At 42.9% G+C, this 22,705-nt stretch overlaps 1 long non-coding RNA gene across 1 annotated transcript in view; it reads left to right on the top strand.

The window, feature by feature from the left end:
- LOC308471667 overlaps positions 1–22,438 on the top strand; it is a 28,841-nt gene extending 6,403 nt beyond the window's left edge. The window contains exons 2-3 of the long non-coding RNA XR_013983047.1: positions 13,728–13,880; positions 21,161–22,438. This is a non-coding gene — a long non-coding RNA (uncharacterized lncRNA). The remainder of the gene's footprint in view (positions 1–13,727; positions 13,881–21,160) is intronic.
- Positions 22,439–22,705: the final 267 nt, after the last annotated feature.

Genomic DNA, 22,705 nt, shown 5'->3' with positions numbered 1-22,705 from the left:
ACTTTTTTTGTTTATTTTCTTAATTGTAAGTGTTTACTCAAACCCTGCTTGTGAGTCCACTTCCTTGCAATGTTTCTGTAGATTCACCATAAACAGAGTCCTTTTTAAAGTCTCTGTTGTCCTTGTCTCTTAGTTTCCCAGTAAGTTTCACCATTTCAGCGTATTCCATCAGCTTTTCTTGCCATTCTTCTTTTGTTGGTATCTTGTCGTCTTTCCATTTGGGGGCTAGTAGCATCCTAGCCACTGCTGTAGCATACATAAAGAGTTTCTTCCATTCTTTTGGCAAGTCTTGGCCTGTAACGACTAACAGAAAAGCTTTTGGTCTTTTCCCAAAAGTTATCTTAAACATTTTTTTTTCATTTCATTATAAATCATTTCCCAATAGCTTTTGATTACTTTACAATTCCACCACATGTGGTAAAACGTGCCTTCTTTCTCTTTACACTTCCAACACTTATTAGAACCTGTTCTATACATTTTTTGCTATTTTAACAGATTCCCTGTGTGATTTAGCCCCTTGAAAGATCAGAGTCCTAAATCACATGGGGAGCCCATGTGGATAGAAAAGGTGCCCTCGAAAAATTAAGCCTCAACATGGGAGAGGTTGGGTGGAGCCATGTAACCTTGGAGACAGGACTAAACGCCTCACCCCCCCCCCCCACGGTGCCCTTTCAGGCAAGAAGTGGGTGAACAGGCTCTAAATACCCTAATATTACGGACCCAGTCAATGGCTTGCTTTTTCTACCTGCCTAAGCTGGAAAAACAACAATAGGGTCATCAAGCACTAGACAGACCCCATAGCCCAGCAACATAATTCTGGTGAGTTGCGTATAGGTCACAAGTTGAGCAGGTGTGGTTTGATAAGGTTTGCAGCTTCAATGCAGGACAAGGGTCCTATTCATAGGTTTCTCATCTTGTAGAGCAGGCCTGAGGGGAGAAAACCTCATTTGCTGAAATTTGCCCTTCTGGGAAATGGTTTCCACCAGCCATTTCAAGCAAGGGTATTTGACCCTCTGCTCTCCGTGGTAAACTTAATGCGGGGGGTGGGGGGTGGGCAGTAAATGGAAGAAAATAAAAGCAGCGAATAAAATACAATGAGAACAAGCAGTATTCAGTCCCAAGCTAGGGTATTTGTTTTTTCTAGTAAATAATCCAAGTTGCACTACGCAGAGTTTAGGTAAATCTGTTGGGTGAAGGGAGGTCAGTAAATTAATGTAACAAGGTTTTTATCTATATTTTTATCGCGCGCACACGCGCGCACACACACACACACACACACACACTACAGTGCTATTTCTCTAGAAAAAGAGATGCCAGAACTCACCATGAACACCTCCCTTGTTCTCTTAAAATGGCAATGGAGCCCGCCTGAGAAGTGCTGGAATTGAGTTCCCTTGAGTTCTGGCTGAAAAAAGCCATTGGGGATAGGGGAGAAATTCATTTCCATTCAAAGAGAAGCTACCAAATCTGCATCTTCCAAGACAATATGGGAACCATAGCACAGCTACCTTTCAAAATTTGCACTTTGAATTTTACAGTGCAGTTCTCCTGCTAGGTAACATTCACAATAATGCATGTAGGGCAAGGAGTGCATTAGAATGCATACATTAGTGAATGTATATTAGGGGAAATAGCATTGGAAAATGTATGTATTGGGAAAAATAGCGCCAAAAGGCTGTTGCATTTTCTAGAGGACTTTTTAAAATGCGAATTGGTGTGGAAATATGGAGAACCGAAGTTGGAAACATGGAGAAACCATAATCTATCTATTTCATTAAAATTATACTCCACTTGACTGTTAAAACCCCCCCAACAACCTCAGTTTACAAAAAGACAAATCAAGAAAATCAAGAAAAATTCACAACCATACTTAGAAACACATTAAGTTGAAAATACTAAAACGGATTAAAATTATCTCAACTTCCTAAGAATCTAAGTAGGTAAAGGTAAAGGGACCCCTGACCATTAGGTCCAGTCGTGACCGACTCTGGGGTTGCAGTGCTCATCTCGCTTTATTGGCCGAGGGAGCCGGTGTACAGCTTCCGGGTCATGTGGCCAGCAGGACTAAACCACTTCTGGCGAACCAGAGCAGTGCATGGAAACACCGTTTACCTTCCCGCCGGAGCGGTACCTATTTATCTACTTGCACTTTGAGGTGCTTTTCAACTGCTAGGTTGGCAGGAGCAGGGAGCTCACCCCATCGCGGGGATTCGAACTGCCGACCTTCTGATTGGGAAGTCCTAGGCTCTGTGGTTTAACCCACAGCGCCACCCGCGTCCCTAAGAATCTAAGTAGGCTTGTCTAAATGAGAATGTTTTTAGCAGACATCAAAAAGTACAGTGATGGCGCCTGCTAGATCTCAATAGGCAGGGAGTTCCAAAGTTTAGGTGCCGCCATACTAAATGACCGAGTTCTTACAAATGTGGAAATGAGTAGTGATTGCCCCCTCCCTGCATGGTATGTTACCATTGTAACCAGTTTACTAATGCGGTAAGTACAGTGGTACCTCGGGTTAAGTACTTAATTTGTTCCGGAGATCCGTACTTAACCTGAAACTGTTCTTAACCTGAGGTACCACTTTAGCTAATGGGGCCTTCTCCTGCTGCTGCGCCGCTGGAGCACGATTTCTGTTCTCATCCTGAAGCAAAGTTCTTAACCCAAGGTACTATTTCTGGGTTAGCGGAGTCTGTAACCTGAAGCGTATGTAACCCAAGGTACCACTGTAATTGTGGTTGATTTCAGTTGACCTTATTGCTACAGAATAGCCATGCCACAAAAAAACTAGAAGGACATGCAATTCACAGTGTCATTCTTGTACAGGGACGATTGACTGCCACTGCCAACGTGCCCAGTGAATGCTCCTTTGACTTTCCACAACCCATCGCAAATCCCACATGGTTTATATATCGGTACAGAATTAACCTCGACTGAATTAACTTTTGATGATGACAAGGACAATACAATGCTCTGAAGAAGAGCAGGATTTTAAAGTGCCTAAGTTTGCCTGGATAGTTCAAACAATAATAGTAATGATATTGCTTTTATAGCTTCTCCTGTCCATTGGAACATAAGGCACTCCATGTGAAAAAGCACAATAAAATCCATTATAATCCATTGCAATCTTATTTCCAGATTATTTCGAAAGATGTGTGCTATGTATTAGCTATGCTTCCTTGGGCTTTTTAGCTTGCTGAAAGCTTAGAGCAAACATTTACATTAGTAAGCAAAATGCTGATGTTGTTGTTGTTGTTGTTGTTTTCAAGGGGTGCAGAAAGAAATTAGCCATTGAAATAATCCCCTGTTCACCCACATAAAAATATTCCCATCTTAAAAAGTTTTCATTATTATTATTATTTCTGCACTCCTTTCCCATCTTCATAAATATACACAAGGAGGCTTACAATAATGTATAAAACAGCAGCACAATAAAGCCACATAATTAAAACTAAAAGCAGGTTAAAAGGCAGCAGCAGCAGCAATCAAAATGACACTTTTAAGAGCAGTGCTCAGGGAAAGCTTGTACAATTGTATTCCCTGCCCGTCTAAAAGCAAACAGCTGTGTGCCAAATAGACCTCCTTAGAAAGGTTATTTCAGATTTAAGATGAAAAGGCCCTGTCCCAAGTACCAGGCTCAGCACCAGTAGTCAGGCTGGCACTGCATTACCTTTCACACTGACTCAATGCAAATCTTTATCATGGTCATAGACCAACATTTAAAATCTAAAAAGTGTTTAGACAAGGTGAATATAAAAGTCTATAAGAATTTAAAAGAAGCTAAAAGAATCCAAAAGAAGGGTCAGGAACATTGGGCGAGTGTGGAAGAGCACAAAAGCTTGATATATAAAGGCTTTAACTATCATTTACAGAACACTCGGATATGTTCATTAAAGCTGATTTGTGGCACAGGTCATCCTCCTACGAATCTCAAGCGCTGCTGTGCAGAACCTAGCAACACTATACATCGCAGCAGGATCGGTATCCAAGAGCAAAAGGGAGGTGTAAAATTGTCCTGTGCACCCTGGGTACTTATGAAGTAATGGGGAAATCAGACTAGTAAGGATGTCTCTGGAATACAGTGGTACCTCAGGTTAAGTACTTAATTCGTTCCGGGGGTGCGTTCTTAACCTGAAACTGTTCTTAACCTGAGGTACCACTTTAGCTAATGGGGCCTCCTGCTGCTGCCACACCGTCGGAGCACGATTTCTGTTCTCATCCTGAAGCAAAGTTCTTAACCCGAGGTACTATTTCTGGGTTAGCGGAGTCTGTAACCTGAAGCGTATGTAACCCAAGGTACCGCTATACAGGCACTGGAGAAGGACATTCTCTAACGTTTCTATTTGTCCCAAGTCCCAGGAGCATTATCTTCTGGGTAGTCAATCTTCCGGTATCAGCCTTCAATGATGGCCGAGGGGAGGGCATGACATCGAGCCAGGGTAATAGCAATTCTGTGTTTAGGGACTTCGATTTTAGTTAGATATGCCCTAGGGGAGGCAAGGTGGATTCCTTGGCAGTAAAAGTTGGAGTCCTGGCTAGATCCAATTGCTGTTCTGTGTCTACTACCTCATACTGACTCAACCCAACTATGCTGTCACTCCTCAGCCTGCCCCCAGACGACCATTTTAGCAATGGGTGGCCAGTGACGCCACTTTCAAATGGGATCCATGCTTGACTGCATGACCATATAGTGTGTGTGTGTGTGTGTGTGTGTGTGTGTTGGGGAGCCCACAGGTAGCACTGAGCTGAGGGCCTCCCGAAGTCTGGTCCTTCCAAGGATCCTCCAACCATATATCTGATGGTGGGTGGACCAAAGGCAGGGCACTGAATGTTGAATAAAGCGCTTTGAGCAGGTTTGTATGAAGGACACCATTCTTGAGATACTCTTCCTATCCCTTTCATTACAATCATATGCTCAAATTATGTCTTCTCGGCCGGATAGGATCACTACTAAACCCTGTTACTTTGGCAGAACAGATGCTACCTAGATTTACTGGATTTTAGCAGTAAACCTCAGCTGAAATGTTTGAGGATGTCTGAAGGAACGCAGGATAAGTTAATAAGACCAGCGCAGCCTTGTCCTATGAACCCTGTATGTGCTCAGTAACTTGGAAACTGCAAGTCCCATGATGCAGGGCACAATAAATCCACAAAACAACCCACAGGTCTGAATATTCTACTGAGAAGCCACTTGATGATTCCAGATCAACAATCCTGGCAACTGATTTTTTTTCCTAGCAGGAATCAAAACAATGGTTGTAAAATCAGAGTTTTTTGCCAATTTTTTTTTGGAAATTTCATGTATGTCTGATTCTGTTTTCTACTTTCTCTTAATAACCCTCCCCCCCTTTCTTATTGGCTGACACAAAACAATAATGGAGATAATTGCTAGAATTGTCATTTCTGCAGCAAAGACTAGGGAAAGGGATTTTGTTAAATTTATTCTATCTCAGTTTGTGTCTGTCTTTGGCTAATAGAATTATGATATATTTTAAAACGGTGTATATGTACTTTTAGTGTTTTGTTTTTACCAAGTCTGTGTCTATATAAGAAAGTTTGTTGTCTTATTCATTCAACCCACAGAACCCCTCATACTGCTTTGATAAGCAATACTTTAGCCATCTTTCCTTATTGAAATATTTCAGTTCGTCACAAATAAGGGAAACCCCTTTGTGAATAAAACAACATTTACAGAAATGCAGAGTGGGGACAATGTAAGGGAGGGAGAGAGAGAAAGGTTTCAAGCATGTGAAATGAAGGGAACAATCTCGTTTAAGATGATTAATTTAAGAACCTTGAGGACTGATGGGTTTGTGTATTTAAAAGAAGAGACATCACCAAAGTTTATAGGCTCTGAAGAACATGGACTTCTACAACTTTCAGGGTTGTACTGGCGGAGGAAGAGGGGGCGGGGGGGAGCGCACTGCCCTTGGCAGTGTGATCCTGGTGGGGTTCCATTGCAGCTGTCCCCCTACCCACGCTGGGTGCCCCTCCCCCTTTGGGCGGGGCGCCCCACCCCTGGGACGCACACCAGCCCTACCCCCGCCTGCTCTCCGCCCCCGGTGCTGGAGCATGAAGCTCCGCCGCTGTTCAGATGCATTGCAAATACCGCTGCATGTTCCTCAAAAGTTGTTTTCTGACTACAAATTAAAACAACCACCAACTTCCTTCCCTGGTGCCTTAAAATTTGCATAATAATAATAATAATAATAATTTATTATTTATACCCCGCCCATCTGGCTGGGTTTCCCCAGCCACTCTGGGCAGCTTCCAACCAAATATTAAAAACAATACAGCGTGCGACATCATCCCAGAGAGCAAAAACCCTGGGAAATGCAATTTTGCCTACATTGACTGGCAGCAGTTCTCCAGGATTTCAGACAACGGATATTTCGAGCCCCACCGGGGGAGGGGGGGTTGATCCTGAGCCCTCCGGCATGCAAAACGGATGCTTTACCACTGAGTTACAGGCCTTAGTGCAAATACAGAGAAACTCTATTATACTTTGCGCATATGGTCATTATGTGGCAAACCCTGGTTAACCCCCCCCCCATCCCCAGCAACAAGCCCAGACCAGCTGGAAGCTGAGTGCGAGAAGCATGTTTGGCAGAATTAGGTATGTTCCTGGATGCATGTCAGGATGTTTCTCAACATGCTTTGCCGCCACTAGCTAGCGCTACCCTGCAAGGTCCAATTTTTGTAAACCACATCAGCCTATTAGTAACTAATGTAATATACATGTCCAAACAAGTTAAAATAAACCCCGGGAATACAAAAGAGGCCAATCCGTTCTTAAAATTACTTCAGTCTGTTGGGCACACTTTCCCTGAAAAGCCATTGTTCTTGCGTTCTGCCCTGGCTCGGGATGAAAGCAGGCCTTTGAAGGCTGAGGGAGGTCAACCACGTCTACGGTGGTGGAGCTCTGACGTTACCTGCTCTGGGTAAGGGACTGCAGAAAATAGGTGAGCCTGTGGGAAATTAGTTGGGGAAAGAACACAAGGCTGGACAGTGCCTCCTATTGTGGAGAGAGGACGGATAACATCTTCACAATCAGGTGCAGATGTGGTTTGGGTCAATGTGCAGGCCAGAAGGAGCCCACAAATGTTTGTCCAAATCAATATTACTAACATTAGGACCTCTTCACTTCACCTTCACCGTTCATGCTAGAGCAGTGTTCTGCCCTAGCCCAGATTTATCCTGGATGGCACCTGGATTTATCCTGGATGACACCATCATCTTGCTGCAGAAGAATGGCCTGATCACAGGTTCCCCTTCCTTTAAAAAAAATAAAAATCAAGCATGGCCAAAGTGTGCTATAGCACTGGAAAGAAAAACAGCATGTCAAATAATTAAAGAGACTGAGAAAAGAAAAATTGTTCATGAAATGGGAGGAAACTGCCGGTGGGATGAGAGGGAGGGATAGTTGCTGGTATCCAGCAGCTTCGGTTTTATGTGTGTGCTTTGTTTTATTTTAGAAGGCTGTTTCAGGGCTTCTGTTGGATCAGTGCAACCCCCAAAAGGAAATCAAAACACTTTTGGTATTCTCAGAACGTTGCATGCATGAGAACAGAGTATATGGTTGTTCTTCACCAGTGATGCCACAGTCACTAGCCAATAGGTTCCCATGGCAATCACATGACTCACAGCCTATGAAATTGCAATGGCCAAGTGAAAACTTTGCATTTATTCTAGCCACAATAAACTGAAGTATAAGTGGCAGGGAAAACTGAAATATGATGTATCTGAAAAGACGCTAGGAAATACTGTAAAGTTTCTGCCGTCTGTGAGGTATTGATTCTAGCTCTCAAAACACTGAACACAAGCAGGCCATATAGTGTTATGATCAGGCTGTACACATTACTGGTGGTATCTATTTGAGTAAAGCTGCAATTCTATAGTATACACACTTATCTAAATCACACTAGACCCAATGAGGCTTACTTCTGAGTAGACATGGCTAGGATCCATCCATCCATTCATGGCATATCACAAAGTTCTCTGGGTGGCTCAAATTAAACAAGAAAGAAATAATTTGAATGCAAGTAAGATATAAAACACAATGGCATGATTGTCTGTAAATTGCATTAAAGGAGGCCAATGGGGTCATATCCTCAGATTGCTCCAGATTCTGAGGAGTACACAGGAAACCTGGACAACCTAAAAAGATTCATGCGAAAGAAACCCCAGGATCTAACCAAAATATTTCATCCCAAGCCTGTAAAGCGAATGGTGACTTTTATAGCACAATCCTATCTGCTTACTCAGAAACAATTTCCGCTGTGTTGACTTGGCGCTCCCCCCCCCCATGTAAGTGTCTAGAACTGAAGTCTTTAGGATTGCGTCAACGTTTTCGAGAAAGGATATGATAGTGGGATGGTTTCTTTAAGGAACAGTATTCGGCATTAAATCCTTTGAAATAATATTATGCCGTGTGACAAGACTACATTGGCAAACCCATTTCTTTCACTGTGGTTAAGGGGGGAAAGATACATCCTTTGAGGGTAATGATGGCCATCTGAATCCCTAAGCTTTTTTCTTCTGTATTCTTTAAAACCAGCTCCAAACTCAATGCTAAAAGGTCAAACAATAAATGCTTTTGCTGTTGTTTGTATTTCCAGGCTTAATCAACATACTTTTATGCTTACACTTAAAAGAGCCATCAACTGAGGAATGGTATTATAGATCAGCCCCTGCTGTGGCCACCAGTTCCTGGGTGGTATAGGGTTTGAATGACTTTTTATTGGCAGTTTGGATGATATACAGACAAGTCTTGTACAGCTCGGTGTTGTGAATCTTTGCAGATGGGACGCCCGGAGGAAAATCGCAGCCTAAGTGAATAGATATGCAACATCTGAAGGAATGGAGCCGTAATCCTAAATACCAACTCAGCAAATAGCTTCCCTATCATGAAGGATCTGTTTTAACTTACAGACAGCTCTGGATATAATATTAGTGCAAACATTACACCACGCACACACACACAAAGAGAGGAACATTTCGTTTATGTGGGTCTGAAATCCAGATCCTTCCCACTCTATAGGATCGGATTAATTACCGAGTGAGCAGCCCGAATCTATGTGCTTGAATATCCATTCAAAATATCTGGACGTATTGGCCCAGCCTAGAAAAGTTTTGCCATTTTTATCCTGACAAAATCCACCAAATCAGAGAGACTTAAGCTAGTAACAGCTAACTTGCCCGATGATTTTCACCAGCGTTTAAACCTGGTTCATATATTAACGGATCTGCATGTGAGCCAGTCCTAGGCAGAGATGGGGAGAAATTCATCGGGTAATTTTCACTTCGCGAATCAGTAAGCGAACTGAAGGTAGCTGTCGTGTGGAATTTGTACTTTCCCCAAATTTGCAATGCTGTCCTCCCAACATTAGGTGTGGCGAAAAGAAGTGGTGAAAAATGTTAGGTTGCAATGAGCTGGTGAGTCCCTCAGCTTTCAAATCAGAGCCAGCTAGATCAGAGCCAGTGAATTTAATGAGCACCATGAATGCAGCTGTAGCCTATGTTCTGTAAAACCTCAGACTGGGGAGGGCATGGATTTGATCCTTTAAGCAAGCACCTAAATACCAGGAACAAATGCTCCTTTGCTGTAATAGAACTTCACCAATGTCACTATGGTTTTCTTTGTTTTGACTTTCACGGGCTCCATATGACACTTCACTAAAGAGTATACAGTGGTACCTCGGGTTAAGAACTTAATTCGTTCTGGAGGTCCGTTCTTAACCTGAAACTGTTCTTAACCTGAGGTACCACTTTAGCTAATGGAGCCTCCCACTGCCGCCACACAATTTCTGTTCCCATCCTGAAGCAAAGTTCTTAAGCCAAGGTACTATTTCTGGGTTAGTGGAGTCTGTAACCTGAAGCATCTGTAACCCGAGGTACCACTATACCTTGGTATCTGAATGAACAAATTTGTTCTACAGCTTGTGGATCTAAACACCATTTAAACCTGCCCTAAATCCCACTGAAATTAATGGGCTAACATAAGTCAACCCAGGCCCTACCCCTCACTGGCTCAGTGGGAATGTGTCCGTGAACTGAGGTAATGCCCCTTGCTTGCCTAAATAGAGGGTAGAGACAGGTAGGTGTGTTTATAGAAACTTGCCCACTGTACAAAGGCAATATTTCCATTCCTTGCTCCACGGTCTTTTGCCTCTGGTATGTGGCCCTAGGGAGGTTGTCCAGAACAGAATTTGGCCCTCATGCTAACTGACTCTTAACTATCAACCACGGAACATACCCAGTACATTTCAGAGAGCAAATATAGCATCCTAAATGTTATACTAGGCAAAATGTCTTTGTCTCTACAGAGTCAGAACTGTTTCAGACTCTCTGCCAATGAAAATAATCTACAGAAAGGTGTTTCCCCGTTATCCTCTGGATTGGTCATTTGAGGGTGCAATCTTATTCTCCCTTATTTGGGAGTACTTAAACCTGAGTGGACATGTATAGCATTGCACTATTAAATTATGGGCACAATCCAGATTTTCTTGGCATTACACCCTTTAGTTATCATGTATTCAACAGAGATTTTGCTCCTTTCTTCCGAGGTTCTACTATTTTCTGAATTTAGTGAGTCTTATCTTTACAGGAAGGGTTATCTCTTACAAATATATTTTCAGTTATTATGTCAGAGCATTCGCTGTAAACCCTACAGCATCCAAGATTTTCAACCCTAGTCAGGAAGCCAAAAACCTGCAGGTTCTTGGCATACATTTAATTTTCAAAAGTCTGCCTGCCAAGCAAAAGCTTTTGATCATGCACTGGTTGAAGGGTTTTTAATTTATGACCAAACTCTTACCCAGTAGCTAGTTCTTCTGCCTCTGGCTTCCACTTCTCCATTCCCCCTATATCTCATTGGCCCCACATAGAGCTCAGGGATTTGGGGCAGTGCATCTGTTTGAGTGAGTGTCTGCAGAAGGCTGGAGACTAGTTATAACTCAGTGTCCTCCAATATTTGCCAGACAAAATAGGTGTACTTGTTTTACATTATATGGTGGGAAATGGCTCCTTGTAGCAGAGCAGAAACTAATTGGAACAAGCAAAACACTTATTTATTTATTTATTTTATTACAATATTGAAATTTGGAGGCTTGGGAAGCTTGTTACACAATTTATGAATTGTGGTTCACTCTTATAAAACTGAGGGGAAAGAACATCTATTTCCATCCTGCCAATTCTAGAGATGCTGAATGTGACGTTGTCAGGTTTTTTTTTTTTTTTTTTTTTTTTTAAAAGATGTGTTATATTTTTCACAGCATCTGATAGTTGCAATGGTCATCATTCAAAAGGCCATATTCCTACCACATCCTGCCAGCACAAGGGTCACCACTAGCATGATGGGACTTCCTTCCCTTCTCCCTGGATTAATAAACAATCCATCTTCGCAGGGAACTCTGTAAATTTTATCTCTGTGTGGGGAATAGGGGGGTCTCCTAACAACTCTCAGCACCCTAAACAAAACTACACCTCACTGAATTGTCAGGGCAAAACCATGATGATATAGAGTGGTACCACAGTGTAATAATAATAATAATAATAATAATTATAATTATTTATACCCTGCCCATCTGGCTGAGTTTCCCCAGCCACTCTGGGCAGCTTCCAGCAAAATATTAAACTACAATAACTCATCAAATATTAAAAGCTTCCCTAAACAGGGCTGCCTTCAGATGTCTTCTAAAAGTCATATAGTTGCTTATTTCCTTGACATCTGGTAGGAGGGCATTCCACAGGGCGGGCTCCTCGACCAAGAAGGCCCTCTGCCTGGTTCCCTGTAACCTCACAGTGAGAGAACCGCCGGAAGGCGCTGGACCTCAGTGTCCAGGCAGAACAATGTGGGTGGAGACGCTCCTTCAGGTATACTGGGCTGAGGCTGTTTAGGGCTTTAAAGGTCAGCTCCAACACCTTGAATAGTGCCCGGAAACGTACTGGGAGCCAATGTGGGTCTTTCAAGACTGGTGTTATGTGGTCTCGGTCTTAAATATATGGTGTGGATGTGGCTTTACCTGCATCCCATCCTCTGGAATATTATCATGGCTTCCTCAGTGAGAAGATCAGGAAAAGTTAACATGCTTCCTTGAAAGGCAGGTAGCTCTACTACCTCCACTGTCAGAGGCACCTTGTCTTGGAATTCCAGCTGCTGGGAATCACAAGTGGGAGGATGGCTGCTGTGTGCAAGCTTTCCATAGCCATTTGGTTGACCACTGTGAGAAGATGCTGCTGGACTAATTGGCTAGGCCTCTGGTCTGAGGAAGCAGACCACCCCGGACAGAACAATCCAGAGGCTTTCTTCTGGATGCACTGATCTAGTTGCCAGGCCCAAGGAAGCTGGCATGTTGCCAAGGTGATGGAGGCGCAATCCAGATGCTTCTTTGGAGACCAGCTGCCTCTTGCAGGACTGTGCTGCCTGCCAAAGATGGGAGGCCAAGGGGAGACAACCCTTGCAATTGCTCTGCATGCAGGAACCTCAGAGGAGAGTGTGTCTCTGTGCCAACGACACAGATGTGCCAACCAAAGTTGGAAAAGTAGTATGGTCTGCAGCTTAAAAAAATAATAATACTTGATTAAATAACATTGCATTTGGGGGTTGTTGCAAAGATTTGTGTATATGTGTGTGTCCGCTTTTTAAAGCATAATAGTTTGACATGCTAAAGAAAGAGCTCATGTTATCTGAAATACAGAAAAGGCTATTTTTAGGAGCCCTTTTCAGTAAAGCAAGCAAACAAACAAATGTCCATTCACTTCCTGTCGCTCTCCTCCCTTCATAATTCACAGTACCAGCCTTCTTGGAGATGACGGTAACACTTTTTGTGGAATACCATACAATTTTTGTACTCGGATGTGGCCCTCAGGCTGAAACATTTGCCCGTCTCTGCTCTGACATACTATATAAATACTAAAATCAATGCTAATGTGGATGGCCCATAGATTTCAGTGGTGTGGATGGACTGTGGGACTGCAGCCTTATTGAGAAAGAATCTTACAGAGGAGGAATTGCAATAGCTTATGGATGCTTCCCAGTTTATTTCTGCCTTTTCAGCAATTTTACATCTTTCAACTCATATTTCACTGAGCGATATTTTTTGTCTGGTGTGCAGCAGCCCTTGGAGACCCTAGCCAATCTCATTTCAAATACTTTTTCAATGCTGTTATATCCCTCTATATAACAAAAATGTAAGAACATCATCATGCAGTCCCCAAAGCAGGACCAGTGGTCAGGGATGATGGGAGCTGTAATACAACAGCTGCTGGGGGCCCAAGCTTGTGAAACACTGCCTAGTATGTGTGTATGTGTACACACACACACACACACACACACACACACACACATTCATCCTTATTGTTATCTCAGGAGGTGTTTTTACCATGCTTGTTCAGTCCCTCTGAAATCAGTATGGTTTCCTCACAAGTAAGCAAGCATGGGCTTATTATACTATGACACAGTAATGAAGCTGCGGGAACAAGTGCACTTGGGAGTGTGACCCAGGTGTCCTTGCCAATAAATTTATAAATAGTACCCAATTAAGAGCAAGAACAACAGATGCTTCTTGTCTGAAAGCCAGAAAAGGACTTGTGAAATGTAGAGGTTATATACAAGACCAGAGAGCTATGTATTCTTACACCAAATATTTCATAAAGCATGAAATAATAGTAATCACTCAAGCAAGCCCATAAGGAAAGGCGGGTTGGTTTTCTGTTTTGTTTTTCTCTTTCAGATGGAAAACCTGCAGCAATCAGATGTTTCATCCAAAGGCACACAATCCATCAGCAATGGAGCCCAAGAGGACCAGACTTCTAAATACACGTGTTTTTCCTTTCTTTGAAAATGGGCCGACACTGTGTGTTCAATACCTTTGCACCCACATAAGGTATGGACAAACGTGATGTGTTCCCATTGAATTATTCACACCCTAAGACCTCAGAAACCCCGACAAGTTGCTTCTTTCCCGCACACTTGCTCTTGTAGTTTGGCACGTGTTAGTTGTATTATATCTCAAAGATTGTCACTGTGGAAGAAAACAACTTGAAGCTTTCCCGTAGGATGTCACCTCTTTCTTGTCAGCGAGGAACCCTGTGGTGCAGACTTCCTGCACAGCAGAGGACCGATGCCTCAGCTAATGAAATAAGCCGCACCTACCTACATAAAACACTCCTTACAGCATGCAATAACTTACTATTCCAGCCAGGTCAGTGATGGAATAATTCCATTTTAACCTATGATGCCTTGAACGGTTAAAGAACATACCTTAGAGCAGAGGAAAGCAGATTTCAGGCTTGCAGGATCTACCTTGGTGTTTTGTTTTTTAATCCACCAACTGAAGCCTGTTGCAAAAACTACACAGTCAGAATGAAATTCTGAGTGCAGGAATTTGTTTTGAGTACCAAAACTGAACGGAGTACACTGGTGTAATGCGAAGGACGCACTCTAGAAATATGTTTTTAAATGGAAAGTCTCTGAAAACACATTCCCATGTTACCTCACCCTATTTCAGCAGGATATTATTGGAGGTAACTTTATTGTTATACCTCAGGCATCTTTGCCAATCTACTTCAGCTCACCTGGAATCTGTCAATAGATTCCGATCTACATTCTGCCACTCCTGCCTTAGAGAATTCCCTTTCCAAAGGGTTGCCAGATTGGAGAAGCTCCTCTGTACCTTTAGTAATTCTGGAGCTACGAAGGAAGAGGGAGCTACCTAACTTATTGTCTTCTCCCATCACATATGCTGGGCCACTAAATGAGAACTCTACCCTGTCCAGCAGGTGGAGAGAAGGAAGAATGACAGGACAGGGGTAAGGTAACCTTGGCTACACATTTTCCTTCAGCTTTGTTGACAAAGAGACAATGGAGTTCTCTAGGTTGCAGCTACCAGGATCTGTGTATGATGGGGTTTATACAGCATAGTATATGCTAAACACAAACTCATATGTTCACAACAAACTCTTTCTCTGAGTGTGGGTCCTTAGAAAGCCAAAATGGCACCAGTTGGACATGAGCGGAAGATATCTGCTTGGGGGAATTTGAAGATTTGCAGGAGTACAGAGTCTATTTCCAAACACACAGAGGGTATGAAATAGCCCATTGACAACTGAGCATATTGCATGGGCATGGAATACTGATGGGGGAGGATGGAAAATGGATGGACGGATGTGTGCTGGCACACCGTCGACCAAGACAGGGCTGGCCAGAACTCTGAACAGGAGCACTCTGCAATGTAACATTTTGTTGTAGCTCTCACTTATTGCTGTATAGTGAAAAATGCCACATTCTGAGATAGGCTATGGGTGCCTTTTCATGCCTTCATGAACCTTTTAATTCCCCATCCCTCTGCATAGTTACATTCTCCACAACCAAGCAACATGAGCACAACAATAGGCACCATTTTGAGATGTTGAGTTCACTGCTGTGGCTTCCTGTGGAACGCTAATGAAGTAGGAGTGCTAACCCTTAAAATAATGGGTGTGGAAAGCAAATGGAACAGTACAGCACCCCACCCAAACACAGCCTAATTTCTTAAAGAAAGGAAAAAGAAGAAAGAGAGAGCATTTTGGCTAGTGGTCAGCGAGACCACAACTTCTTTTGTTGGGATCACTATGAGACTAACACAAACCACCCACCAGTTCTAGTTAGGCTCTGTTGTACTGCTTGAAATATTCTGTCTGAACTAGTACCCAAGAGAGTCTAAGATTAGAAGCAGAATCTTCTTCTAAAAGAAATAAAATGACTGTGTTTCTTGGCCATGAATGTAAGATACCAGATGGTTTTGGAAGAATATTAAACAGAAGACAAATTCTCCTGGCATGCCTAAATTCATCTAGGGGTTGTGTTTATATTTATAACAGAGCATTTCTTTTGAGGCAAAATTTGTCCATATCGTCAGTTCTAGTCACTATAAAAATGTGAGCTGGCTAATAAAAAGGGAAACACAGAACCAGGGCATTTTCTAAATATAAAAAAGGTCGGCTGGTAAGGAAGGGGCTTGCTGTCTGCCCCCTTTCCTCTGAAGACAAAGAGACAACTGTGCGGAGCTCAAATGGTTTGTGACTCCTGTTAAGCTCACAAAACTGATAACATTTAGAAGAGACTCCTAGTTCAAACAGTCGCTTTCTAAGACCGCAGGATACTGTCCCCCAGGGGCAGCCACTTGTTTGAAAGGACCCTCCAGAGAAAAACTGTCTGTGCTGCATGACAAAATGTACCTGAAAAAGAACGTGTGCCTCTTGAAGGAACAAGGTTTGATGCAGAACACTTTTAAAGGAGTAGCATCCCACATTAAACAAACCCAGAGACACAGGATTCATACCCCAAAGATTTAAAACCCACCCACTCAAAAATATTGGGAACTATAGTTTAAGAATTCTGAAAATTGTGTCTCTGTGAGGGGTAAATTGCAGTTCCTGGGATTCTTTTTGGGTGTGTGTGCTTTAAATGTATGGTGCATATGCAGCACTAGGATCTATTGATACATATATACACATACACAATACACACCAGACCACACCTGCCCATTCCCTTAGGTTGGATCCAGTGGTATCCTCACAGGCCCAGAGGGCTTTTCGATCCAGTGAAGATTTTTGTCAATGGAATGGGGAGTGAGGCCATTTTTGTCGGTTCCCCTTCTCCCCTGTAGCCTTCCCACACCAAATCAGTTCCAGATGAACCTTTTGGGACAGCTTGACCTGGGGGGCAGGGGAATCAGAAGACATTGCCCCCCTCCCCATTGTTGTTGTTGTTTGGTAGCTTAGTCATGTCCGACTCTTCGTGAACCCATGGACCAGAGCACACCAGGCACTCCTGTCTTCCACTGCCTCCCCTAGTTTGGTCAAACTCATACTTGTAGCTTCGAGAACACTGTCCAACCATCTCGTCCTCTGTCGACCCCTTCTCCTTGTGCCCTCCGTCTTTCCTAACGTTAGGGTCTTTTCCAGGGAGTCTTCTCTTCTCATGAGGTGGCCAAAGTATTGGAGCCTCAGCTTCACGATCTGTCCTTCCAGCAAGCACTCAGGGCTGCTTTCCTTAAGAATGGATAGCTTTGATCTTCTTGCAGTCCATGGGACTCTCAAGAGTCTCCTCCAGCACCATAATTCAAAAGCATCAATTCTTCGGCGATCTGCCTTCTTTATGGTCCAGCTCCCACTTCCGTACATCACTACTGGGAAAACCATAGCTTTAACTATACAGACCTTTGTTGGCAAGGTGATATCTCTGCTTTTTAAGATGCTGTCTAGGTTTGTCATCGCTTTTCTCCCAAGAAGCAGGCGTCTTTTAATTTCGTGACTGCTGTCACCATCTGCAGTGATCATGGAGCCCAAGAAAGTAAAATCTCTCACAGCCTCCATTTCTTCCCCTTCTGTTTGCCAGGAGGTGATGGGACCAGTGGCCACGATCTTAGTTTTGTTTATGTTGAGCTTCAGACCAAATTTTGCGCTCTCCTCTTTCACCCTCATGATCACCGAAGAATTGATGCTTTTGAATTATGGTGCTGGAGGAGACTCTTGAGAGTCCCATGGACTGCAAGAAGATCAAACCTATCCATTCTTAAGGAAATCAGCCCTAAGTGCTCACTGGAAAGACAGATCCTGAAGCTGAGACTCCAATACTCTGGCCACCTCATGAGAAGAGAAGACTCCCTGGAAAAGACCCTGATGTTGGGAAAGATGGAGGGCACAAGGAGAAGGGGACGACAGAGGACGAGATGGTTGGACAGTGTTCTTGAAGCTACCAGCATGAGTTTGACCAAACTGCGGGAGGCAGTTGAAGACAGGAGTGCCTGGCGTGCTCTGGTCCATGGGGTCACAAAGAGTCGGACACGACTAAACGACTAAACAACAACAATTCCTCCTCACTTTCTGCCATCAAGGTTGTGTCATCTAAATATCTGAGGTTGTTGATATTTCTTCCGGCAATCTTAATTCCGGCTTGGGATTCATCCAGTCCAGCCTTTTGCATGATGAATTCTGCATATAAGTTAAATAAGCAGGGAGACAATATACAGCCTTGTCGTACTCGTTCCCAATTTTGAACCCCTCCCCATACTACTGACAAAAGCCTCTGCTGGATCAAAATATACTTTTGGCAGTTCAACAGACACCACTGGATCATACAACCCACAAGCTGCCATTGACCCTCGTTGCAAAGATACTGAGAAAATGCAACACAACCCTCAGAACATTCCAAAGTGCCATATAAATGCCAAGTGTGTGCTTGTTGTTACACTGAGCAGGTAGCAATGAGGTTTTATCACGCATCAGGTACAAAAGCTCTGGTAACAAAAGGGCTCCCATCTAATCTTCAGCAACTATGAGGACTGACAGTTGCATAAATACATTTCCACAAGGGATAGGTGCCAGAGAACCAGCCACAGTTGTAAAAAGTCAAGCCAAGATAAACTTCACTTATTTAGTTCCAGTTCTACAATGATGATATAGTACAGTTCTGGAGATTATTTTTTTTAAAAAAAGATTAAAATAAATTAAAATAACAATAATTCAACACACCGATTAACAATGGCTTAAATCTGTAAATAGCTTAAGGAAGTAGAGTAAACCAAATAATCACAGAGGAACTAATAATATCTTCAGAGGCACAAGATTTGTTTAGACTGTGATAGATGGGACACATTTTTAATTAATCCATAGAGAGGGGCTATAGAAAAACATAAACCTCTTCAGCTGAGGGCAAGTATGGTGTCCATGATAATGAGAGCAGATGCATCCAAAGGATACAACCAATTTTCTCAAAGAAGCCACATTTCTTCCCCCACTTTGTGATACGTAAGGCTAATCAGTTGACTATTGCATCTTTCCAAAGGCAGAAGGTTATATAACTGTGTTTCATATTATTCAGTAGTCCAATGCTATTTGTTAGGGTGGGTATAGGGACCTCAGCAATTGTCCTAAATCAGCGATGGGGTACCTGTGGTCCCCAGGAAGCTGCTAGAATCCAACTCCCGTCACCTTGGGCTATTATGACCAATGGCTCTAGCAACGTCTGGAAGGCCACAGTTTTCTGGTGTCCATCCTAAATCTTAACATTACTGGTAACGTTTAGACTGGGTGTATGTGCCTCAGGTCTAATTTTGATTTCAGTGGGTCTTCTTTGAATCCCCATCAGCACCATACACTTAAAGCAGTATCACACCATGTTAAACTGTCATGGCTTCTTCCCCCAAGTAATTCTGGGAAGTTTAGTTTGTTAAGGTGCTGGGTGTTGTTAGGAGACACACACACAGCTACAATTACCATGGTGCTTTAACAATCAATCCTTCTTCCCAGGGAACTCTGGGAATTGCAAGTCTGTGAGAGGAATGGGAGTCCCCTAACAACAACAACAAAAACAACAACAAATTAAATCTGTATACCACCCTTCATCTGAAAATCCTAGAACGGTTTGCAGCATAAAAATACAAAATAAATATATAATAAAAAAGGACAAACCACAACAGTCCCAGGATTCCTTGAGGGAAGCGGTGACTGTTAAAGTGTTTTACGTGTATGCAGCAGATGTGGCCTTAGTACCCAAACAACTTGGCTGGCCTTGAATGCCATGTACCCTGACTTGGGGAGGGAGCAGGTAACCTTGGATATTGAACCTCAGGCAGCAAAATGTATTGGGCATGTTAAGTTGTGGGTGAACATATCAGACGACACAGCGATTCTTCAAACAGCTCTTGTTTATTCACAGGCCAGAACAGAACTGGGCTGAAGGGTTCAGCCAGCCTGCTTATATAGAGCTCAACTACAAGGCAACAGTAACCACTTTCTGTAACTATCCAATCACTGAACATCACTTTCAATCCCTTATTTGCATATGTGGACCTGAGTGAAAACTATCTACAGTATCCCCCTGCTGGCGCAGGGTGAGAACTTCAGTACATAAGGCCTTTTCCCCAGATTCGGTCCCTGGTAGGAACACAAGGAGCGGGCATAAGATGAACCTGCTGAATGAGGCCAATGGCCCATCTAGTCCAGCACCCTGTTCTCATAGTAGCCTGCTAGATGCCTGTGGAAGTCAGCAAGCAATCCTAACTAAAGGAATTCAGCATGAATTTGGCAAGCCAATGCCAGCCAGAGAGGGCTTTTGAGTAAGGCTTCAGTTCCAGCCTGCGGTGTGTGATTACTAGGCCTTACTGCCCACTGGATTGGCTTAAAACAGCAGGCTTTGTGCCAGTGCCAGCTTCAACACCATTCGCGTTAATATACATTTAACATGGGAGTTAAAAAGAAAGAGAAAAAGAAACTGTGGAGCAATAGATTCATTTATTATTTTGATGCCTAACAAGAAGGCAGATAAGGATGAGAACAACTCCAGACCAAACTAGGGACTGGGCTTTGCAAGGAGAAGGACAACATGTATCTTCCTGCACAGATACAGATACCAAATAATTCACACAGCAGACTTTGAGAATGCAGAAGCTTGATAAGGAATTTGAGGAGAGGAGACAGAAGCTGGCAAGGTTACTACTCAGTTTGTGCTTACAAAGGGGATTGGTGAAAGGCCTGCTTTGCAATTTCATTTTATCTTTTTGTCAGCGCGCTGCCCCAGTCTTCACTGGTGCGGGTTAAGCTCCCTTCTACTCCAGCTTTCTAAAATGGGCAAGTCAGGCTGACCTCTGTTTTTAAGTTAGATGGGGATTCTTGAAGGCTATTGCTGAGGAGGACTCTGGAGCCAAGGACTTGTTGCTGTTATTGAGAAACAATTCTGAAGAGAGGCTGAAAGTGGGGCAAATTTCTTTTAGGCTGCTTCAGTGAATCTAGCAGCATGTTTAGATTTGCTCCGCTACATGCCAGTGGGCCTTGTGCAAGGCAGTGAGGTCAGATCCAAAAGGCAGGTCTCGATGTTGATGCATGCTGAACATGGTTCTGAAGCAGGCCTAAGATTTACCCTGGATTTTGTGCTTACTAAACCTTGCTGCCAATCTGAGTTCCTTAAACCGCAGGGCTGCTGTAAACTGCCCAGATTGGTTGGGGAAACTCAGCTAGATGGGTGGGGTATTAATAATAATAATAATAATAATAATAATAATAATAATAGCAGCAAGGAGCCAGGAGTGAAACCATAAGTAGACTGACCAGCTAGCTGAATCAAATTATATTGCTATGGGGGGGGGGGGTAAATCTCTAACATTTTACTTTTTGATACTTCCAGTTTTTGATACCCTCCCTCCCTGGGAAAAGCTAATGTTTGAATAGCAGCTGGTTAAGGAACAGCATTGGGCAGACGCCATGATTTGATTTTATCGGGACTGTGTGTCGATAAGGCAGCTACCTGCAGTGGAAGGCTCCTGGACTAATTGGGCAGAAACACCAGTTTGTGAAGAGAGGATGTGAATTTACAGAGGGGAATCTTGGACTACAGATTTGGACTATAAAGAAGAAGGGTAAAGACATAAAATCCACACAGAAACATTTTATTTGGACTTCAACTCACTTGCAGAATGAACGCAGACGCTGTTGAAAAGAATGGAGGATTAACAGCAGAATGTATTAAGGGAATTATTGTAATATTTTGAAATGCAGTAAAACTATGAGATGATTAGGATTCCCTCCGATCTCAAAGCATGAGAAGTCAGCTAAAAATAATATATATATTAAAATAATAATTTATAATTAGGCATAACATTGGGATTGTTTGATTACTGGATAATTTGTATAATTTGGAATATATAATTTGGTTTGATTGGAAATTTTTAATAAATTTTTAATAATTTGTAAATAATTTTTTAATAAATAACAACAACAACAACAACAACAACAACAACAACAACAACAACACAACAAGGCATCCTTAGGCAGTTGCCAAGGTCTCAGTGCAGGTGAGAAGTAGGTCCACTTCTGATGCCTGCCGTGCGTCCCTCACCGTTGGTCCAGTACTCTGAGAAGCATCAGACAGCTGGGTCTAGACACCCTTTTAATTTCCCACAATGCCCCTGACCTAGTATCACCCCAGGGGATTATGGGGAATTAAAATGGTATCTAGACCCAGCTGCCTGGTTCTGATTGCAGCACTACCACCACAGCCAGGTAAACACCTTGAGGACCACTGACAGAGGCAAGGGGACAACAGAGGAATATTTTATCCAGGGCCCTCTTTCCCTCCACCCCAAGTTTCAAACCCTGCTAAACAGGTTCTTTGTGGAGTAACCAGCCTCCCATTTGGCATAAGTAGGAAAATGTAGGTACTTCAATTTTATTGAAAAGCTGCACCTAGCATTCTAAGGAATAAATTGTTATGAGAAAATGTGCTTGTGTGACTAGACTAACATAGGAGCTATGAGATGGCATGTTGCCATTTTCCATTTGTGGAAGTAGAGGGGTTATCCCGCATGAGTTAGAAAAAGACACAGGTGTTTGGGCTCAGATCCACTGGGTCAGAGTTATTATTTGAAGGCAGTGGGGTCTTGTCTATAAAAGTGTGTTGGTTGCACTGTGGTGTCTAGTTTGGATTCTTATTCCATAGTCCTTGTTTTATCATCTAATGGTGCAGTGGAGAGTTTGTCACACTGCCTTCCTTTCTGCTTTCTGCATTAACTTTGGCTTTCTGGCTTAGCATCTGTCATCAGCTTTTGTGCTTTCCTCCTAGTTTCTCTTCTCTTCTCTTTTCCTTTTGTTTTGTTTTGTGAAGGGACCTTATACGAAAGCACAAAACTCTCATACCCTTGTTGAGAAGCGAACTCCAGCATGATGGATCCGC

Source organism: Podarcis pityusensis (assembly GCF_964106645.2).
Source record: "Podarcis pityusensis genome assembly, chromosome: 2".
Taxonomy (NCBI): domain Eukaryota; kingdom Metazoa; phylum Chordata; class Lepidosauria; order Squamata; family Lacertidae; genus Podarcis; species Podarcis pityusensis.
This window is presented reverse-complemented; position numbering and strand designations above follow the sequence as displayed.